We start from the raw sequence: 11,310 nt of genomic DNA on the forward strand, positions 1-11,310 counted from the left end.
AATCTGCGGGCGTGACAATTATCTTCCCCTTAGGATGATTACGTCCTAGAATCATCAACAAAACAAGGCTTGTATAATGACTCCATGCGTTATCTTTTCATCCTAGGTAATAATCGTAACTTCTATCTTCCTTTGAATGAGTATCTAACTCTTGGACTTCTTGACCGCACGCGATGCTCAATCTTGCATCTGCTCCTCGTACTATGTTGAACTTTCAATTGTAACCTTCGAGTTACAATCTTGATTCTCATTGGAAACTCCTTCTTCTTCTTAACGGGCTTAAGATAAGTTATTTCCTTCGATTACCATAATAGACCGATGGGTCATGTTCTAATGACCTCGCATCGTATGATGCAACGCTTAGACTCAGGTCTTTTAGAGTCAAATTCCAAAATGGAATATACCTTCCTTCGTGTTCTAATGTGATATAATCACTTTCTAGCATGTAGCACTTCTAGCTATAGGCTTCTTACTTAAACAATGGTCGCGATTCTTCTATTGATCGCTTCGATTAACTTTCACTTCAATCTTCTGGCTTAAGTCAGATGTTACATTGATCTTGGTTCTCTGAACCACGTAACATACTGCTCTTAGTCGGACTCGATTTGATATGACCACTAGGGTCAGAATATCTATTATCTTCTTAGTCATTACCGAAACGATGATAACGATATTGATGAAATAAACGAATCAATTACTAGCTCCTTGGTAACCTTGTGACTTTCCCTGATCCAAGTGCGAGTCCTGTGCTTCCGGTAGTATAGGCCTCTACTACCATTCACACCTACTCATACTCGTCCCAAGTATTGTCTCGCAGTCCCCAAGTTCTTATTTCCTAAAATCACAAAACAATTTAACACATACGAATGTGTCCAAATAATCATAAAAAAAATTCTCTAGACTCTACTAGGACTTCTTCCATGCATATCTTCAACATAATTGTGCTTCAACTTGGTTGGTGATGGAAACGTCAGACGACAAGACAACTTCAGGAATTAGACCAACCGTTCTATCATCCCGCCAATCAAATGTGTACATTCGGATGTACCGTACTCCTCTATACGTACTGTTATTTTATCAAACGTATTCTAAAGGCAAGATATCATTCTTACGATATCTTCCGAGAGGTACCATTCACCATCGTGAGCCTTCTCATTTCCTCAATTTACTCAGTTCACTATGAGTATTCACTATGACGTTCTATACACCAAAGCAGATGTTCAGTGTATCGAGACGAGAATATAGATAGAGGAAGGTTTAGACGTGTAATCCTCCTTATTACTCCGAAAAATTACATGTCAGTTCTAATATCGTAATTAAACGTTTAGAATCTTGAACACAAAATTTCCAGACCCGGTCGGCAATAGACCATAGATCGATCAAATAATAACATTCTAAAGCATATAAGGCATCTTATAGCATAAATCATTTAGCACATAAAAGCAATTTAGGCATCTAATCCTAAAGTAAGCTAGTGCTCGTGTCTAAAGTGTAGTAGACACTCATCTCACAATCATCGTTTAGCATTCTAAGTTTAAGTCTAGAAATTTCCTACAAATTCCTAGTTCGCTTAAACTAATGCTCTGATACCAACTGTGACATCCCTATTTTCACGGCAAAAAAGACCGATTTTGTTTATGCTTTATAAAAATCAGAGTACTTCTTTTATTAAAAATGTTGCGGAATTTGTTCCCAGAAAACATGATAAATACTTTATCAAAGCATTTCCGAAGAAATGTATTTTATTCGTTTTAAAACATTTGGGATGTCATTGTCAATACAGAAACACAAACATAAAAAGAACTTACATTCATTTACACTAGTGATCTACATCTCTTTAATCTCTCAGTGTAATGTAACTTCATATCGACACCTGTGATACAAATAAGCTTGAGTGGGTCAGGTTGGGAAACCTGGTGAGCACATAGGGTTTTCAACCCACAATAATATAATTATTATGTTTAATCATCAAACAATCAACCCAATTACCCATCCCCATTATCTTCTTTAATCTTAAGGATCTACCCTAAGAATCAACTATTTCTCGTTCATTCATTCCTAAGGATTAGGCACGAAGTCACATCATCACCAGGGTTTATACAACTTAAGGAATAGGCACGAAGTCACATCGTCGCCAGGGTTTATACAACATAAGGAATAGGCACGAAGTCACATCGTCGCCAGGGTTTATCCAACGGGTGCTAAGTCCATAGCTCTCATTTATCGACAATATTATTTTCGGGAATCCACCCGAAATACATATAAATGGGTTTTTAGAGTACACCGGGTGAACACGTCGTTCACAACACCTACAGGTTGTGAGCCAGCTAGTGTTCCACTGGACTGTCTAGAATAGTATGTGGTTGTCATTCATACTCTGCTAGATGACGGGGCCAACGTTTGGGTAAAGGCTTTTCTCACTTTTCACCTCTCACCCCCATCTCATGATCTATATCACCTTTCATCTCATCTTCCATCTCATTTTTCATCACACACCAACTATTTTATCTACCCATGTTTTACCCCAACATATTTGTAGATATAAAATACATATACAGTTTAAATCATTTAAAACGTATATAAAATCGATCATCCAGCATAGACAACAAGTATTCAGAGAATATGCACACATAGCACGTAATTTTATATAAAATACTTCATATCTATGTGCAAGATGAAAGTAACTATGCACTCACCTTAGTAGCGTGAGTTGATAGAATCTAACTAGAAACGGTCAGTGGTTCGTGATCATCGGGCTCGGGATGCGGAACGGCTTCAACAAACGAGAGGGAGAGAGAGAGAGAGAGAGAGAGAGAGAGAGAGAGAGAGAGAGAGAAAGGAATTGGTGTAAGAAAAGCAAGGGATGAACTTGCTATTTATAGGGTGATTTTTGGCCCCTCACGTCGTGAGAATTCATTGCTCGCGTCATGAGCCATGCCTGATCACCTCGTTGCTTCGCCACCTGCGTTCTAGGCTTGCATAGTGTCCGTTTGACTCCTCACGTCGTGAGAATTGATGCTCACGTCGTGAGCCCGTTCCGTAGACTTTCCATCTGCATTCTAGCATTGAAAAGTGGCGTTTTGACTCCTCACGTCGTGAGCCTAGTCAGATTAGGGTTTCTGACACGTGTCATGCTCTCACACAGCTACAACTTCGGAAGGCCATAACTTTTGCATACGAGCTCCGTTTTTGACGTTCTTCATATCCACGCATAGGTGGAGACGTAATCTACAACTTTCATTTAGAGCCCTAATGCTAAAAAGTAGTTTATCATAAACTCACGTTTTACGATTCCCGTTGTCGTGCCGGTTTTGTCGCGAAACTTCGACAGGTCATAACTTCTTCGTTATAACTCGGATTTAAGTGTTCTTTATATGTACGGAAACCTTGTGACATATACTACAACTTAGTTAAGATTATTTATTCTAAATAATCCTCTATCGAAAATTCATTTTTGACGCTTATCGTCTCTAAATTGACTAGCCCGAATTTGCGGGCGTGACAATTATCTTCCCCTTAGGATGATTACGTCCCAGAATCATCAACAAAACAAGGCTTGTATAATGACTCCATGCGTTATCTTTTCATCCTAGGTAATAATCGTAACTTCTATGTTCCTTTGAATGAGTATCTAACTCTTGGACTTCTTGACCGCACGCGATGCTCAATCTTGCATCTGCTCCTCGTACTATGTTGAACTTTCAATTGTAACCTTCGAGTTACAATCTTGATTCTCATTGGAAACTCCTTCTTCTTCTTAACGGGCTTAAGATAAGTTATTTCCTTCGATTACCATAATAGACCGATGGGTCATGTTCTAATGACCTCTCATCGTATGATGCAACGCTTAGACTCAGGTCTTTTAGAGTCAAATTCCAAAATGAAATATACATTCCTTCGTGTTCTAATGTGATATAATCACTTTCTAGCATGTAGCACTTCTAGCTATAGGCTTCTTACTTAAACAATGGTCGCGATTCTTCTATTGATCGCTTCGATTAACTTTCACTTCAATCTTCTGGCTTAAGTCAGATGTTACATTGATCTTGGTTCTCTGAACCACGTAACATACTGCTCTTAGTCGGACTCGATTTGATATGACCACTAGGGTCAGAATATCTATTATCTTCTTAGTCATTACCGAAACGATGATAACGATATTGATGAAATAAACGAATCAATTACTAGCTCCTTGGTAACCTTGTGACTTTCCCTGATCCAAGTGCGAGTCCTGTGCTTCCGGTAGTATAGGCCTCTACTACCATTCACACCTACTCATACTCGTCCCAAGTATTGTCTCGCAGTCCCCAAGTTCTTATTTCCTAAAATCACAAAACAATTTAACACATACGAATGTGTCCAAATAATCATAAAAAAAAATTCTCTAGACTCTACTAGGACTTCTTCCATGCATATCTTCAACATAATTGTGTTTCAACTTGGTTGGTGATGGAAACGTCAGATGACAAGACAACTTCAGGAATTACACCAACCGTGCTATCATCCCGCCAATCAAATGTGTACATTCGGATGTACCGTACTCCTCTATGCGTACTGTTATTTTATCAGACGTATTCTAAAGGCAAGATATCATTCTTACGTTATCTTCCGAGAGGTACCATTCACCATCGTGAGCCTTCTCATTTCCTCAATTTACTCAGTTCACTATGAGTATTCACTATGACGTTCTATACACCAAAGCAGATGTTTAGTGTATCGAGACGAGAATATAGATAGAGGAAGGTTTAGACGTGTAATCCTCCTTATTACTCCGAAAAATTACATGTCAGTTTTAATATCGTAATTAAACGTTTAGAATCTTGAACACAAATTTTCCAGACCCGGTTGGCAATAGACCATAGATCCGATCAAATAATAACATTCTAAAGCATATAAGGCATCTTATAGCATAAATCATTTAGCACATGAAAGCAATTTAGGCATCTAATCCTAAAGTAAGCTAGTGCTCTTGTCTAAAGTGTAGTAGACACTCATCTCACAATCATCGTTTAGCATTCTAAGTTTAAGTCTAGAAATTTCCTACAAATTCCTAGTTCGCTTAAACTAATGCTCTGATACCAACTGTAACATCCCTATTTTCACGGCAAAAAAGACCGATTTTGTTTATGCTTTATAAAAGTCAGAGTACTTCTTTTATTAAAAATGTTGCGGAATTTGTTCCCAGAAAACATGATAAATACTTTATCAAAGCATTTCCGAAGAAATGTATTTTATTCGTTTTAAAACATTTGGGATGTCATTGTCAATACAGAAACACAAACATAAAAAGAACTTACATTAATTTACACTAGTTATCTACATCTCTTTAATCTCTCAGTGTAATGTAACTTCATATCGACACCTGTGATACAAATAAGCTTGAGTGGGTCAGGTTGGGAAACCTGGTGAGCACATAGGGTTTTCAACCCACAATAATATAATTATTATGTTTAATCATCAAACAATCAACCCAATTACCCATCCCCATTATCTTCTTTAATCTTAAGGATCTACCCTAAGAATCAACTATTTCTCGTTCATTCATTCCTAAGGATTAGGCACGAAGTCACATCATCACCAGGGTTTATACAACTTAAGGAATAGGCACGAACTCACATCGTCGCCAGGGTTTATACAACTTAAGGAATAGGCACGAAGTCACATCGTCGCCAGGGTTTATCCAACGGGTGCTAAGTCCATAGCTCTCATTTATCGACAATATTATTTTCGGGAATCCACCCGAAATACATATCAATGGGTTTTTAGAGTACACCGGGTGAACACGTCGTTCACAACACCTACAGGTTGTGAGCCAGCTAGTGTTCCACTGGACTGTCTAGAATAGTATGTGGTTGTCATTCATACTCTGCTAAATGACGGGGCCAACGTTTGGGTAAAGGCTTTTCTCACTTTTCACCTCTCACCCCCATCTCATGATCTATATCACCTTTCATCTCATCTTCCATCTTATTTTTCATCACACACCAACTATTTTATCTACCCATGTTTTACCCCAACATATTTGTAGATATAAAATACATATACAGTTTAAATCATTTAAAACGTATATAAAATCGATCATCCAGCATAGACAACAAGTATTCAGAGAATATGCACACATAGCACGTAATTTTATATAAAATACTTCATATCTATGTGCAAGATGAAAGTAACTATGCACTCACCTTAGTAGCGTGAGTTGATAGAATCTAACTACAAACGGTCAGCGGTTCGTGATCATCGGGCTCGGGACGCGGAACGGCTTCAACAAACGAGAGGGAGAGAGAGAGAGAGAGAGACAGAAAGGAATTGGTGTAAGAAAAGCAAGGGATGAACTTGCTATTTATAGGGTGATTTTTGGCCCCTCACGTCGTGAGAATTCATTGCTCGCGTCGTGAGCCATGCCTGATCACCTCGTTGCTTCGCCACCTGCGTTCTAGGCTTGCATATTGTCCGTTTGACTCCTCACGTCGTGAGAATTGATGCTCACGTCGTGAGCCCGTTCCGTAGACTTGCCATCTGCATTCTAGCATTGAAAAGTGGCATTCTGACTCCTCACGTCGTGAGCCCAGTCAGATTAGGGTTTCTGACACGTGTCATGCTCCAAGACAGCTACAACTTCGGAAGGCCATAACTTTTGCATACGAGCTCCGTTTTTGACGTTCTTCATATCCACGCGTAGGTGGAGACGTACTCTACAACTTTCATTTAGAACCCGAACGCTAAAAATTAGTTTATCATAAACTCACGTTTTACGATTCCCGGTGTCGTGCCGGTTTTGTCGCGAAACCTCGACAAGTCATAACTTCTTCGTTATAACTCGGATTTAAGTGTTCTTTATATGTACGAAAACCTTGTGACATATACTACAACTTAGTTAAGATTATTTATTCTAAATAATCCTCTATCAAAAATTTATTTTTGACGCTTATCGTCTCTAAATTGACTAGCCCGAATCTGCGGGCGTGACAATTATCTTCCCCTTAGGATGATTACGTCCCAGAATCATCAACAAAACAGGGCTTGTACAATGACTCCATGCGTTATCTTTTCATCCTAGGTAAAAATCGTAACTTCTATGTTACTTTGAATGAGTATCTAACTCTTGGACTTCTTGACCGCAAGCGATGCTCAATCTTGCATCTGCTCCTCGTACTATGTTGGACTTTCAATTGTAACCTTCGAGTTACAATCTTGATTCTCATTGGAAACTCCTTCTTCTTCTTAACGGGCTTAAGATAAGTTATTTCCTTCGATTACCATAATAGACCGATGGGTCATGTTCTAATGACCTCTCATCGTATGATGCAACGCTTAGACTCAGGTCTTTTAGATTCAAATTCCAAAATGGAATATACCTTCCTTCGTATTCTAATGTGATATAATCACATTCTAGCATGTAGCACTTCTAGCTATAGGCTTCTTACTTAAACAATGGTCGCGATACTTCTATTGATCGCTTCGATTAACTTTCAGTTCAATCTTCTGGCTTAAGTCAGATGTTACATTGATCTTGGTTCTCTGAACCACGTAACATACTGCTCTTAGTCGGACTCGATTTGATATGACCACTAGGGTCAGATTATCTATTATCTTCTTAGTCATTACCGAAACGATGATAACGATATTGATGAAATAAACGAATCAATTACTAGCTCCTTGGTAACCTTGTGACTTTCCCTGATCCAAGTGCGAGTCCTGTGCTTCCGGTAGTATAGGCCTCTACTACCATTCACACCTACACATACTCGTCCCAAGTATTGTCTCGCAGTCCCCAAGTTCTTATTTTCTAAAATCACAAAACAATTTAACACATACGAATGTGTCCAAATAATCATAAAAAAAATTCTCTTGACTCTACTAGGACTTCTTCCGTGCATATCTTCAACATAATTGTGCTTCAACTTGGTTGGTGATGGAAACGTCAGACGACAAGACAACTTCAGGAATTACACCAACCGTTCTATCATCCCGCCAATCAAATGTGTACATTCGGATGTACCGTACTCCTCTATACGTACTGTTATTTTATCAGACGTATTCTAAAGGCAAGATCTCATTCTTACGATATCTTCCGAGAGGTACAATTCACCATCGTGAGCCTTCTCATTTCCTCAATTTACTCAGTTCACTATGAGTATTCACTATGACGTTCTATACACCAAAGTAGATGTTCAGTGTATCGAGACGAGAATATAGATAGAGGAAGGTTTAGACGTGTAATCCTCCTTATTACTCCGAAAAATTACATGTCAGTTTTAATATCGTAATTAAATGATTAGAATCTTGAACACATAAAATTTCCAGACCCGGTCGGCAATAGACCATAGATCCGATCAAATAATAACATTCTAAAGCATATAAGGCATCTTATAGCATAAATCATTTAGCACATAAAAGCAATTTAGGCATCTAATCCTAAAGTAAGCTAGTGCTCGTGTCTAAAGTGTAGTAGACACTCATCTCACAATCATCGCTTAGCATTCTAAGTTTAAGTCTAGAAATTTCCTACAAATTCCTAGTTCGCTTAAACTAATGCTCTGATACCAACTGTGACATCCCCATTTTCACGGCAAAAAAAGACCAATTTTGTTTATGCTTTATAAAAATCAGAGTACTTCTTTTATTAAAAATGTTGCGGAATTTGTTCCCAGAAAACATGATAAATACTTTATCAAAGCATTTCCGAAGAAATGTATTTTATTCGTTTTAAAATATTTGGGATGTCATTGTCAATACAGAAACACAAACATAAAAAGAACTTACATTCATTTACACTAGTGATCTACATCTCTTTAATCTCTCAGTGTAATGTAACTTCATATCGACACCTGTGATACAAATAAGCTTGAGTGGGTCAGGTTGGGAAACCTGGTGAGCACATAGGGTTTTCAACCCACAATAATATAATTATTATGTTTAATCATCAAACAATCAACCCAATTACCCATCCCCATTATCTTCTTTAATCTTAAGGATCTACCCTAAGAATCAACTATTTCTCGTTCATTCATTCCTAAGGATTAGGCACGAAGTCACATCATCACCAGGGTTTATAACACTTAAGGAATAGGCACGAAGTCACATCGTCGCCAGGGTTTATACAACATAAGGAATAGGCACGAAGTCACATCGTCGCCAGGGTTTATCCAACGGGTGCTAAGTCCATAGCTCTCATTTATCGACAATATTATTTTCGGGAATCCACCCGAAATACATATCAATGGGTTTTTAGAGTACACCGGGTGAACACGTCGTTCACAACACCTACAGGTTGTGAGCCTGCTAGTGTTCCACTGGACTGTCTAGAATAGTCTGTGGTTGTCATCCATACTCTGCTAGACGACGGGGCCAACGTTTGGGTAAAGGCTTTTCTCACTTTTCACCTCTCACCCCCATCTCATGATCTATATCGCCTTTCATCTCATATTCCATCTCATTTTTCATCACACACCAACTATTTTATCTACCCATGTTTTACCCCAACATATTTGTAGATATAAAATACATATACAGTTTAAATCATTTAAAACGTATATAAAATCGATCATCCAGCATAGACAACAAGTATTCAGACAATATGCACACATAGCACGTAATTTTATATAAAATACTTCATATCTATGTGCAAGATGAAAGTAACTATGCACTCACCTTAGTAGCGTGAGTTGATAGAATCTAACTAGAAACGGTCAGCGGTTCGTGATCATCGGGCTCGGGACGCGGAACGGCTTCAACAAACGAGAGGGAGAGAGAGAGAGAGAGAGAGAGAGAGAGAGAAAGGAATTGGTGTAAGAAATGCAATGGATGAACTTGCTATTTATAGGGTGATTTTTGGCCCCTCACGTCGTGAGAATTCATTGCTCACGTCGTGAGCCATGCCTGATCACCCCGTAGCTTCGCCACCTGCGTTCTAGGCTTGCATAGTGTCCGTTTGACTCCTCACGTCGTGAGAATTGATGCTCACGTCGTGAGCCCGTTCCATAGACTTGCCATCTGTATTCTAGCATTGAAAAGTGGCGCTTTGACTTCTCACGTCGTGAGCCCAGTCAGATTAGGGTTTCTGACACGTGTCATGCTCTCAGACAGCTACAACTTCGGAGAGCCATAACGTTTGCATACGAGCTCCGTTTTTGACGTTCTTCATATCCACACGTAGGTGGATACGTACTCTACAACTTTCATTTAGATCCCTAATGCTAAAAAGTAGTTTATCATAAACTCACTTTTTACGATTCCCGGTGTCGTGCCGGTTTTGTCGCGAAACTTCGACAGGTCATAACTTCTTCGTTATAACTCGGATTTAAGTGTTCTTTATATGTACGGAAACCTTGTGACATATACTACAACTTAGTTAAGATTATTTATTCTAAATAATCCTCTATCAAAAATTCATTTTTGACGCTTTTCGTCTCTAAATTGACTAGCCCGAATCTGCGGGCGTGCCAATTATCTTCCCCTTATGATGATTACGTCCCAGAATCATCAACAAAACAAGGCTTTTATAATGACTCCATGCGTTATCTTTTCATCCTAGGTAATAATCGTAACTTCTATGTTCCTTTGAATGAGTATCTAACTCTTGGACTTCTTGACCGCACGCGATGCTCAATCTTGCATCTGCTCCTCGTACTATGTTGAACTTTCAATTGTAACCTTCGAGTTACAATCTTGATTCTCATTGGAAACTCCTTCTTCTTCTTAACGGGCTTAAGATAAGTTATTTCCTTCGATTACCATAATAGACCGATGGGTCATGTTCTAATGACCTCTCATCGTATGATGCAACGCTTAGACTCAGGTCTTTTAGAGTCAAATTCCAAAATGGAATATACCTTCCTTCGTGTTCTAATGTGATATAATCACTTTCTAGCATGTAGCACTTCTAGCTATAGGCTTCTTACTTAAACAATGGTCGCGATTCTTCTATTGATCGCTTCGATTAACTTTCACTTCAATCTTCTGGCTTAAGTCAGATGTTACATTGATCTTGGTTCTCTGAACCACGTAACATACTGCTCTTAGTCGGACTCGATTTGATATGACCACTAGGGTCAGAATATCTATTATCTTCTTAGTCATTACCGAAACGATGATAACGATATTGATGAAATAAACGAATCAATTACTAGCTCCTTGGTAACCTTGTGACTTTCCCTGATCCAAGTGCGAATCCTGTGCTTCCGGTAGTATAGGCCTCTACTACCATTCACACCTACTCATACTCGTCCCAAGTATTGTCTCGCAGTCCCCAAGTTCTTATTTCCTAAAATCACAAAACAATTTAACACATACGAATGTGTCCAAATA

The sequence above is a fragment of the Lactuca virosa genome, chromosome 3, assembly GCF_052849685.1.
Source record: "Lactuca virosa cultivar CGN04683 chromosome 3, Lactuca_virosa_CGN04683_v6, whole genome shotgun sequence".
NCBI classification, from domain to species: Eukaryota; Viridiplantae; Streptophyta; class Magnoliopsida; order Asterales; family Asteraceae; genus Lactuca; species Lactuca virosa.